At 44.5% G+C, this 13,605-nt stretch overlaps 1 protein-coding gene across 1 annotated transcript in view; it reads left to right on the forward strand.

Moving 5' to 3' along the window:
• Window positions 1-2,725: 2,725 nt before the first annotated feature.
• Window positions 2,726-13,605, forward strand: part of STEAP3 (STEAP3 metalloreductase) — a 63,061-nt gene continuing 52,181 nt past the window's right edge. The window contains exon 1 of the mRNA XM_075609937.1: window positions 2,726-2,744. The gene's annotated coding sequence lies outside the window, so the exon portion shown is untranslated. The remainder of the gene's footprint in view (window positions 2,745-13,605) is intronic.

The raw sequence follows: 13,605 nt of genomic DNA on the forward strand, positions 1-13,605 counted from the left end.
ATGGTTGCGGTGCAATTTTCTTGATGCCTATTGTACCCCAGCCTACAGAGCCAGCTAAGGAGCTAAGTGAACCCTTGGCGGAGAAGAGCGTGACCGCAGTGGAGGTACCGGAGCACGCCAGCTTCGTACCCACAACCACTGGCTGCATTTCAGAAGAATCTGGTGACTACCTTGCGGAGGATACGATCATGATATCTTCCGGGGAAAAGGTGGAAGTCCCATCGGTGGCGATGCGCCTACCGGCGAACCACCCCAGCGGTGATGCAGAGGATACAGAGTCTGCTGAGGGTCCGTGTACCCTGGAAGAGGTGTATTCCGATGTTGCGGACCCTGCTGTGGGCCCGTGTGCCCTACGATGGTCAGTCAGACCTACTACAGAGGTACCATCGGTCCTAGAATGGGGACCAGTACCTAACGCCGACAAGGGTGAGTCGACTGCCCCAGGGGTGTCGGGGGTGAGCCTCCAGGTGACCGCGGAGCACGATGGCTCCTTAAGTCTGGTCGCCCGGGCGAAGGGCTCCCCTCTTCATCGCGTCCTGGCGGAGGTGTCCTCATTAGAAGGTAGCTGTCCAGGGAAGAGAGTGGACCGGTGTCTACCGCCGATCCTTCCGGAAGAAGGGAAGCTCATCGTCAGCCAGCCGAGTGGTAAGGAACCCCCTTGTTCCCCACAGACTCCGATGGAGGTGGCCGTGAAGAAGGCCAAAGCTACGGTTCCTGAGCGGAGTGTGAGCCCGTGTGCTCCGACACAAGTGGTCCCAGGACTGGGATCCAACGCTCCCGAGTTTTCAGCGCGTAAGTGGACTGCCCCAGAAGTGCCGGGGGCAGGTCCCGATACCACCAAGGTGGGAACTGACAGCGTCCCCGAGGACCTGTTGGCCACCGTGAATCACCGCAGGGGTAAGGTGTCTACTTTTCCCCCCTGCCAGGTGAAACCGAGACATTCCCCAGTGCTCGCTTCTCAGTGGAAGCCTCGCAAGTCCGTAGGGACAAGGACTGTGTAAAGGAAGATCCAGGGAGACTGGCCTCCTTCAAGCCCAAAAAGGAGCGCCCCATTCCTCAAGTAGTGGACCGCGGGAAAGGTCCTGGCCTCCTGGTCTACCGCATCCCTGCCGCGGATGACCGGGTAAAGGTCTGCTTCAGAGACACTGTGCTACTCCTTCCACCAGGGGGAGGAAGTAGCGAAGAGCCAGTAGCTGTCGCTTTAGGGTGTGCTCTCCGAGAGATTCACCCCGGGGAGGCTCACGGACGCAAAAGTGAGGTACCCCCACATGATCAGTTAGGGGCACCCCACAAATGGTCTCAGCTAGCCTCGGGAATTATGGGGTGTGATGTGACATGTTTTGGTGAGGTTAAAGCCGATATGTTATGTGTACGGGTTATGCCACGAAAATATTCAGTATGTGAAATTGTACCATGCTATGTCGTTCCCCAAGCGAGGGCGTTGGGTGTTTCACCAGGGGAAGAGTGTAGCCAGGTCTCTCCAGCGCTACCGCACCCCCCTCACCTGACTGCCGATCGCGGGGGCCGCCGCGTCCAATGGCGGCTCCGTTCGGCAGTGTCAGGGGAGAGGGCGGTCAGGTCCCGGCTCGGGGGTTGCCGGGGACGCGTGCGGCCGGTTGCCAAGGCCGCACGCGCATCTCAGGGCTCCCGGCGCTCCCGGAGCCGGGCGGATAGGGCGCCGCCATTGCGGAGAGACCCGCGCATGCGCAGTGATCGCGCGAGGGCAGGAGAGCCCCAGATAGGTCGCGCATGCGCAGATAGGGGTAGGGAGCTAAGGCAGCTCTTAGGAGGTCGCGCGAGGGTAGGGAAGCATAGGGAGAGCTTGTGGCGGCCATTAGGAGTTAGTGTAGGCAGAGGGGAGGAACGCACGCGGCCCCAATGTTATTGTAGGGGCCTCGGGACTACAATTCCCATGAGGCATAGCGAGGCAGGCACCAGGTGCTTGATAGGAGCCAATAGGGCTGTAGGACTGCCCTGGAGGGAGAATAGATACATTTCCCGGGCTTTGAGTCACGTCAGTTGGAGCAGCGGAGCTGAAGGGGAAGGAAGGATGCAGGGAGTGAGTGCAGCTCCTGCATCCAGATAGGTACCCTCACCCTCCAGGTAGGCCCCAACTCCCCACCAGGTTAGTGGGTAATTTATAAGGGACGGCCCTAGATAGGGAGGTCGCCCTTAGTGTGTGTAAGGTGCAGGTTTGGCAGTGCCACAGCGGAGAGGGCTGTGCGCACTGTCAAATAGGCACAGCGTGTGTGCAGTGGATGATTTGCTGCGGGATCCAGGTGGCTGTGTACGATTGCCAGCTGTGTGTGTGTCGCTGCATGTGCTGGGCGCAGTGTGTGCAGCGTGTGTGAATGTCTGCAGGCTGACAGTGTGAGCTGAGTGTTGGCTGCAGGTGCGTTAGGCTGTTAGGATTAGCAGTTACAGTTGAGACTGGGTAGCTAGGGGAAGGGGGGCAGGTTAATGTTCCACAGGCCCTAGGAGTTTTCCCCAAGCCATCCCAGGTTGCGGTTCCTCAGGGACAGGCCCTAGGTTAGGGTTGCTGTCACTCTAGAAGTAGTTAGGCAGAAAGCTGATAACGGCGGTTGCTGTTCCCATGCGGTTGGTGTTGCCGTGATCGGTTGCAGTTCCCGTGGAGCGGTGGGACCCTCGTTGGGGTCCACCGGCAGAGTACCTGGAAAGGATCAGACGGACGTCTGACCCTTTGAGAAGAGTGTTGCAGGCCCGAGCATCGGAGTGCTCGGAAGGTATCAATATTATATGTGCACCAACAGGCCTAGAGGTTTTAGTGACTGCGCAGTCACCCAGTGACTATCTCTGTAGGAGTACGGGACATTGGGTGGAGTTCTTGGGACACTGGGTGGGATCACCTGGTGTCGGGGAATCGTCACCCGAGACGTCACCACGGGTAGTGTCTCCTCATGAGAGGGACACAGGTTATGAGGTTATGTAACTGATTAAAATATACTCTCTGTTCATAGTAAAGCCCTTAGTTATTATAATCACTGACTGTGTGTGTGGTTTCTAATTGGGTTCCTATGTAGGGTCATTCTACACGTCCATAGAATCCTACATAGGTGGAGGCGCTGTAAAAGAAGATTCGTTCCAGAGGATTCACCCCAGGCTCTCATTAGCGGAGGCTCAGACCTCCTGTGAGCCTACAGGTATACGCACCACACCGGTAACACTACATGTTCTACTCACCCACACTACATATGAGATTGGGTGGGGTGGAATACCCGTTACACACCATACACACAAAAAGTGTGCGGCACATGCACGTTGATTCGCATAGAAGCGCTCGTGAGTAGAGTTCCCTGCGCGTGCACATAAGTGTGCTGATTGCCGCCGACGCGCGTGTTTCGCGTGATGACACTTTCTCAGGGTGTTTGCTGTTAAATAAAGGGTGAAAACACAAACGTTTCTGTATATAGTGTATTGTACTTACCTTGACCCAGAGGAGCACCATCCCCCACCCCACTTCAAGCTGAGGGAGGGTACCCCTCTTTCTTTGTCTACATCACAGGTCACAGGTCACGCTGCGTCGGTCAGGCGCTGGTAACGGAGGGAAAATTCTAGTGATCGGGGAATCTGAGTTTTTAGGCATTTGTTAGAAAGTGGGCGGAGCCGCCATATTTAAAAAAACCCGGAAAAAATGATTTGATATGAATATTTATACGGAGGTTTACAAGTGCAAAGTGACATTTGGATCTGCTATTTGGTGAATACTAAAGGCGATGCCTGTAAGAGTAACGCTGAGTCGTTTCCTCGGGCGTTATCTCACCCTGCACATGGATCACACCAAGATTATCATCCGACGCGTGGCTGGGCGTTACCGGGCATTACGGCCCTTTCAGTGTCAGCCTTATCAGCGCAAGGCTGCGGGCGTATCCAATGCACAGGGCGACACGTCCGCCTGTCTGTGAGCACAGGTCAGGGCTGATAAACCTCCCTGTGAGTTAGGTGACCATTCAGACGGAAGAGCTCACAGGGTTGTTTGATTGTATAAAATTCATGTTTTGGAGAAACTTACAACAAGCTCATATTCTCGTGTCCACCGTCAGTATACTCTGAGCTGTACACGTGGCTGTTGTGTGTTGTATTTATTAGGCAATAACACCCTCACTCCGCATGCTGATTTATTTATCTGTATCTTTTAGCAGCGCGATATGGAAGCGCTTTGCGCTTCTCTTACTGCGCGTGGTTAGAGAATAATTATACACAGATGCTGCTTTGCGTTTGGGTTTTTCTTCTGTTTTCATGTTATTAAAATCCGTGTTTAACTAAATTGACACAAATTGGAACGTGTTGTTACCGCTGCGTTAGTTTGCGTACCGCGCCTCTGTGTGTCGCCTCCGACTCCGCCCTGCGCCAGCTACACGGCGTGGAAATACGGGGAATTGCTGCTTCATTTCCAACCGGACGGGCAGGAAGTGGTGTTTTTCCCAATGATATGTTATACAGACTGTTTATATGGAACCACAGAAAGGAGACGCAAAGCTACAAGGAACGCACATCACGTAAATCAGGGCATGCGGGAAAGGATGCGCCCCCTCCCAGGTGCACGCGCACCCCTCCCAGGCGCATGCGCACCCCTCCCAGGCGCACGCGCATCCCTCCCAGGCGCACGCACCCACCTCCCAGGCGCACGCGCACCCCTCCCAGGCGCACGCACCCACCTCCCAGGCGTGCGCACGCACCCCCCTCCCAGGCGCACGCGCACCCCTCCCAGGCGCACGCGCACCCCTCCCAGGCACACGCACCCACCTCCCAGGCGCGCGCACGCACCCCCCTCCCAGGCGCACGCACCCACCTCCCAATGCACGCACCCCCCTTCCCAGGCGCACGCACCCCCCATCCCAGGCGCACGCACCACCCTCTCAGGCGCACGCACCCCCCCCCTTCCCAGGCGCACGCACCCCCTCGCACGCGCACCCCCCTCCCAGGCGCACGCGCACCCCCCTCCCAGGGGCACGCGCATCCCTCCCGGGCGCACGCACCCCCCTCGCATGCGCACCTCCCTCCCAGGCGCACGCGCACCCCCCTCCCAGGTGCACGCACCCCCCTCCCAGGCGCACGCATCCCCTCGCACGCGCACGCGCACCCCCCTCCCAGGCGCACGCGCATCCCTCCCAGGCGCACGCACCCCCCTCGCACGCGCACCCCCCTCCCAGGCGTACGTGCACCCCCCTCCCAGGCGTACGCGCACACCCCTCGCAGGCACACGCGCGCCCATCCCATTTTCTCTTCAACTCCAAGTACTATTTGCAGACACAAGGTACTGCCATGGGCACTACGTCTGCCCCTACATACGCTAACCTCTACCTAGGATGGTGGGAGGAGGTTAGCGTATTTTCTGAAGGAATGTCTCAATATACTGACCACGTAGACATGTGGATTAGATATATTGATGACATCATGTTGCTATGGAAGGCCAGCAGAAAGAAACTGGAAACATTCCTGATTCTGTTGAATTCAAACGAGCACAATCTCAGGCTCACTTCAGAGATCAGCATAAACAGTATCACCTTCCTTGACATAAGAATTACAAAAACAGAGCATGGGTATCTCTCTACTTGTAATTACAAGAAAAAAACAGCGACTAACAGCTACTTAAGGGCGGATAGTTTCCACCCTAAATCTCTAATCAGAGGGACACCTACGGGTCAATACCTTCGTATCAGACGGAATTGTTCAGATATACTTACCTTTAAAGCACAATCAAAAGAAATGAGAGATAACTTTTTGAATCGTGGCTACTCTAAGACACAATTGAAATTAGCATACCACCGTGCTGTTAATACACCCCGTGAGGACCTCCTTAAAACCAAAGCAAGAGCTAATGGGAAAAAAGAGATCAGATGCATAAGTACGTATAATAGCCAGTGGAAAGACATCAACTATATACTTAACAAACACTGGCATATACTCACTTGTGACGAAGACCTGAAACTGGTTCTTAAGGAGAGACCGTCAGTCGTCTGGAGACGCTCTGGAAACATCAGAGATCATCTCGTCCACAGCCATTTTACTCAAAACAAAAAAAGTTAAACATGGCTCACCATGAATGGCTTTTATAAATGCCATAACTGCAAAGCTTGTGAATTCATGAAGGAAAGTAAAACTTTTACTAATACAGAAAACACTAAAACCTTCACCATCAAAAACGTCATTAATTGCAAGAGTATAGGAATCATCTATCTCATCACATGCTCCTGCGGCATGAAATATGTCGGAAAAACAAAGAGAGAACTAAGACGACGAGTCTTAGAACATCTGGGATCCATTAGGAATTCCACAGACACCCCCGTCTCCCGACATGTTGGAGAACAACACGCAGGGAATGTGAACACCCTCACATTCCAAGGCACAGATCATGTGGCCCCCAATATTGGTAAGGGAGATTGGGACAGAAAACTCTTGCAATGTGAAGCCAGATGGATATATACATTACACACGCAATATCCATCTGGCATCAATGAAGGGTTTGTGTATACCTCTTTCCTGTAACTTTCACAATGTATTTCATAGTGTTTTTCTAAAATCTCTGGGCTCCCTTCTGGCCTCGCCACTTTCTCTGGCTATTGTATAAACTTCATACAACAAATCGTAGTGTCAGAACTCCCGACTGATCTAAGCATAACATAACATTATTAGGGTGCAGTACATATGCACCACCACCGTGTTCGGCACAATTCAGCGTCCTTGGGTTGCTATGACAACCACAACGTATAAAGGGGCCGACAGGGACGCGGCAACGCCCACCCCGGAAGAAGTTGCGTAGAGCAACGAAACGTACGTCGGGTCTTTGCCGACAGAACTGCGTCATTTTGCCAAAGTTTACCTCGTTAATTAAATATATATAACTTGATTATTTTACTGGTGTAATTTCGAATGCGCATACGTAATTGCGTCTAAATAGACATGATTACGGTACTTGGAAAGCGTTCACTACGCCTTTAAAACTATGCATCAGTCTATGAAAATAACTATGGATATGTAATACACATTTCTATAGTCTGGGCAGGCCCTGTATATGGGACATTATATTGACATGAAGTGTTCTGCTTTCAACAATTCCCTAATATAGGGTTTAAGAAATTACAACATATGCGACATCCATTCATTTTAAGTCCTGACGCACTTGGCGTATATATATACTTATCCTGACACGCATCATAGGAATTGACTTTGGGCACTGCGCAATAAATGTTATGCGCCTGCGCAGACGGGTCCTAACAAACTCCGCATGAAGATTTCTATTACTTACTAGCCACTACTACGGCTATTTCACAACCAGCTATTAGTATTTTTGAGAAGTCCCTAATCTCCTTTAAACTTACCTTTTATTTGGAGACCGCTACCGTAGCATTTTTCACAAGGACTGTGGCGCATGCGCAGTCCGGAACACTGTACCTTGTGTATATGCACAACATATGTTCAACACACTAGGAGCATTTTTGCTCTAACCTGCTAGGCACTATCACATCACTCTATACTTATATGTAGAGGTATAATTTAGTACCTCAAACACTCGTTAGATTACTAGTGGTGTATTTTCATACGGTCTGTGACGCATGCGCACTGTACCTCTTATGCGTGTACAATGTATGTTTAACACACTGAAAGCATTTTTGTTTTAAGGCTCTAGGCACTATCACGTTACTTCATTACTACATGTAGAGGTATTATTTAGTACCTCATACACTCATTAGATTACTTGGTATCACTAGGGACATCTCACTTAGATTTGAGAACCTTCATGGTATCTTACTAGGCTACCAATCTGTTATTCATCTTGTGTCCTTACCACAATTAGCAGGACTTACTTATATGGAACACTATTTAGAGGGACTTTGTTTCTAGGTATATGCCATTCCTTTGGATATTTATCTATTTTATTAAAATGTAATAAAATGATTTTAATTTAGAATTTCAGCTGTTTCCGACCACATTATTACATAATAGGTCTGCAGTGCGCAATTATTTGGGATCCTTTAGTGTACCTTGCCTTAGGTACACCTCTCTAGTTATTATTGAGATATAATAACACGCAGAGATATAATAACACACAGAGATATAATAACACGCAGAGATATAATAACACGCAGAGATATAATAACACGCAGAGCGATATAATAACACGCAGAGCGATATAATAACGCGCAGAGCGATATAATAACGCGCAGAGCGATATAATAATGCGCAGATATAATAACACGCAGAGATAATAACATGCAGAGAGATAATAACACGCAGAGAAATATAATAACACGCAGAGAGAGATAATAACACACAGAGAGATATAATAACGTGCAGAGAGATATAATAACACGCAGAGAGATAATAACACGCAGGGAGATAATAACGCACAGAGATATAATAACGCGCTGAGAGATATAATAACACGCAGAGCGATATAATAACACGCAGAGAGATATAATAACATGCAGAGAGATATAATAACATGCAGAGAGATATAATAACGCGCAGAGAGATATAATAATGCGCAGAGAGATATTATAACTCGCAGAGAGATATAATAACACGCAGAGAGATATAATAACATGCAGAGAGATATAATAACATGCAGAGAGATATAATAACGCGCAGAGAGATATAATAATGCGCAGAGAGATATAATAACATGCAGAGAGATATAATAACATGCAGAGATATATAATAACGCGCAGAGAGTTATAATAACGCGCAGAGATATAATAACACGCAGAGATATAATAACACACAGAGATATAATAACTCGCAGAAATATAATAACGCGCACAGAGATATAATAACACGCAGAGAGATATAATAACACGCAGAGAGATATAATAACACGCAGAGAGATATAATAACACGCAGAGAGATATAATAACACGCAGAGATATAATAACCCGCAGAGAGATATAATAACACGTAGAGCGATATAATAACACGCAGAGATATAATAACACGCAGAGAGATATAATAACACGTAGAGCGATATAATAACACGCAGAGATATAATAACACGCAGAGATATAATAACACAGAGATATAATAACACGCAGAGAGAGATAATAACACGCAGAGATATAATAACACAGAGATATAATAACACTCAGAGAGAGATAATAACGCGCAGAGCGATATAATAACACGCAGAGAGATATAATAACTAATAACGCGCAGAGATATAATAACATGCAGAGAAATATAATAACACGCAGAGAGATATAATAACACGCAGGGATATAATAACACGCAGAGATATAATAACACGTAGAGCAATATAATAACACGCAGCGCAATATAATAACACGCAGAGATATAATAACACGCAGAGCAATATAATAACACGCAGAGCAATATAATAACACGCAGAGTGATATAATAACACGCAGAGAGATATAATAACACAGAGATAATAACGCGCAGATATATATAATAACACAGAGATATAATAACACACAGAGAGATATAATAACACGCAGAGATATAATAACACGCAGAGCAATATAATAACACGCAGAGATATAATAACACGCAGAGTGATATAATAACACGCAGAGAGATATAATAACATGCAGAGATATAATAACGTGCAGAGAGATATAATAACACGCAGAGCGATATAATAACACGCAGAACGATATAATAACACGCAGAGAGATATAATAACACGCAGAGAGATATAATAACACGCAGAGAGATATAATAACACGCAGAGAGATATAATAACACGCAGAGAGATATAATAACACGCAGAGATATATAATAACACGCAGAGAGATAATAACACGCAGAGCGCTATAATAACACGCAGAGCGATATAATAACACGCAGAGAGGTATAATAACATGCAGAGAGATATAATAACACGCAGAGAGATATAATAACACGCAGAGAGATAATAACACGCAGAGAGATAATAACACGCAGAGCGATATAATAACACGCAGAGATATAATAACACACAGAGAGATATATTAACACGCAGAGATATAATAACACACAGAGAGATATAATAACGTGCAGAGATATAATAACACGCAGAGAGATATAAAAACGCACAGGGATATATAATAACACGCAGAGAGATAATAACAAGCAGAGCGATATAATAACACGCAGAGCGATATAATAACACACAGAGACATATAATAACACGCAGAGAGATATAATAACGCGCAGAGAGATAATAACAAGCAGAGCGATATAATAACAATCAGAGAGATATAATAACATGCAGAGAGAGAGATAATAACACAGAGAGAGATTTAATAACATGCAGAGAGATTTAATAACATGCAGAGAGATTTAATAACATGCAAGAGAGAGATAATAACACAGAGAGAGATTTAATAACATGCAGAGGGATTTAATAACACGCAGAGAGATATAATAACATGCAGAGATATAATAACACGCAGAGAGATATAATAACACGCAGAGAGATATAATAACACGCAGAGAGATATAATAACACGCAGAGAGATATAATAACACGCAGAGAGATATAATAACATGCAGAGATTTAATAACACGCAGAGAGATATAATAACATGCAGAGATTTAATAACACGCAGAGAGATATAATAACATGCAGAGATATAATAACATGCAGAGATTTAATAACACGCAGAGAGATATAATAACATGCAGAGATATAATAACATGCAGAGATTTAAAAACACGCAGAGAGATATAATAACATGCAGAGATATAATAACATGCAGAGATTTAATAACACGCAGAGAGATATAATAACATGCAGAGATATAATAACATGCAGAGATTTAATAACACGCAGAGAGATATAATAACATGCAGAGATATAATAACACGCAGAGAGATATAATAACACGCAGAGAGAGATAATAACACACAGAGAGATATAATAACGTGCAGAGAGATATAATAACACGCAGAGAGATAATAACACGCAGGGAGATAATAACGCACAGAGATATAATAACGCGCTGAGAGATATAATAACACGCAGAGCGATATAATAACACGCAGAGAGATATAATAACATGCAGAGAGATATAATAACATGCAGAGAGATATAATAACGCGCAGAGAGATATAATAATGCGCAGAGAGATATAATAACGCGCAGAGAGATATAATAACACGCAGAGAGATATAATAACATGCAGAGAGATATAATAACATGCAGAGAGATATAATAACGCGCAGAGAGATATAATAATGCGCAGAGAGATATAATAACATGCAGAGAGATATAATAACATGCAGAGATATATAATAACGCGCAGAGAGTTATAATAACGCGCAGAGATATAATAACACGCAGAGATATAATAACACACAGAGATATAATAACTCGCAGAAATATAATAACGCGCACAGAGATATAATAACACGCAGAGAGATATAATAACACGCAGAGAGATATAATAACACGCAGAGAGATATAATAACACGCAGAGAGATATAATAACACGCAGAGATATAATAACCCGCAGAGAGATATAATAACACGTAGAGCGATATAATAACACGCAGAGATATAATAACACGCAGAGAGATATAATAACACGTAGAGCGATATAATAACACGCAGAGATATAATAACACGCAGAGATATAATAACACAGAGATATAATAACACGCAGAGAGAGATAATAACACGCAGAGATATAACAACACAGAGATATAATAACACTCAGAGAGAGATAATAACGCGCAGAGCGATATAATAACACGCAGAGAGATATAATAACTAATAACGCGCAGAGATATAATAACATGCAGAGAAATATAATAACACGCAGAGAGATATAATAACACGCAGGGATATAATAACACGCAGAGATATAATAACACGTAGAGCAATATAATAACACGCAGCGCAATATAATAACACGCAGAGATATAATAACACGCAGAGCAATATAATAACACGCAGAGCAATATAATAACACGCAGAGTGATATAATAACACGCAGAGAGATATAATAACACAGAGATAATAACGCGCAGATATATATAATAACACAGAGATATAATAACACACAGAGAGATATAATAACACGCAGAGATATAATAACACGCAGAGCAATATAATAACACGCAGAGATATAATAACACGCAGAGTGATATAATAACACGCAGAGAGATATAATAACATGCAGAGATATAATAACGTGCAGAGAGATATAATAACACGCAGAGCGATATAATAACACGCAGAACGATATAATAACACGCAGAGAGATATAATAACACGCAGAGAGATATAATAACACGCAGAGAGATATAATAACACGCAGAGAGATATAATAACACGCAGAGATATATAATAACACGCAGAGAGATAATAACACGCAGAGCGCTATAATAACACGCAGAGCGATATAATAACACGCAGAGAGGTATAATAACATGCAGAGAGATATAATAACACGCAGAGAGATATAATAACACGCAGAGAGATAATAACACGCAGAGAGATAATAACACGCAGAGCGATATAATAACACGCAGAGATATAATAACACACAGAGAGATATATTAACACGCAGAGATATAATAACACACAGAGAGATATAATAACGTGCAGAGATATAATAACACGCAGAGAGATATAAAAACGCACAGGGATATATAATAACACGCAGAGAGATAATAACAAGCAGAGCGATATAATAACACGCAGAGCGATATAATAACACACAGAGACATATAATAACACGCAGAGAGATATAATAACGCGCAGAGAGATAATAACAATCAGAGAGATATAATAACATGCAGAGAGAGAGATAATAACACAGAGAGAGATTTAATAACATGCAGAGAGATTTAATAACATGCAGAGAGATTTAATAACATGCAAGAGAGAGATAATAACACAGAGAGAGATTTAATAACATGCAGAGGGATTTAATAACACGCAGAGAGATATAATAACATGCAGAGATATAATAACACGCAGAGAGATATAATAACACGCAGAGAGATATAATAACACGCAGAGAGATATAATAACACGCAGAGAGATATAATAACACGCAGAGAGATATAATAACATGCAGAGATTTAATAACACGCAGAGAGATATAATAATATGCAGAGATTTAATAACACGCAGAGAGATATAATAACATGCAGAGATATAATAACATGCAGAGATTTAATAACACGCAGAGAGATATAATAACATGCAGAGATATAATAACATGCAGAGATTTAATAACACGCAGAGAGATATAATAACATGCAGAGATATAATAACATGCAGAGATTTAATAACACGCAGAGAGATATAATAACATGCAGAGATATAATAACATGCAGAGATTTAATAACACGCAGAGAGATATAATAACACGCAGAGAGAGATAATAACACACAGAGAGATATAATAACGTGCAGAGAGATATAATAACACGCAGAGAGATAATAACACGCAGGGAGATAATAACGCACAGAGATATAATAACGCGCTGAGAGATATAATAACACGCAGAGCGATATAATAACACGCAGAGAGATATAATAACATGCAGAGAGATATAATAACATGCAGAGAGATATAATAACGCGCAGAGAGATATAATAATGCGCAGAGATATAATAACGCGCAGAGAGATA

The sequence above is a fragment of the Ascaphus truei genome, chromosome 7 (assembly GCF_040206685.1).
Source record: "Ascaphus truei isolate aAscTru1 chromosome 7, aAscTru1.hap1, whole genome shotgun sequence".
Lineage (NCBI taxonomy): Eukaryota > Metazoa > Chordata > Amphibia > Anura > Ascaphidae > Ascaphus > Ascaphus truei.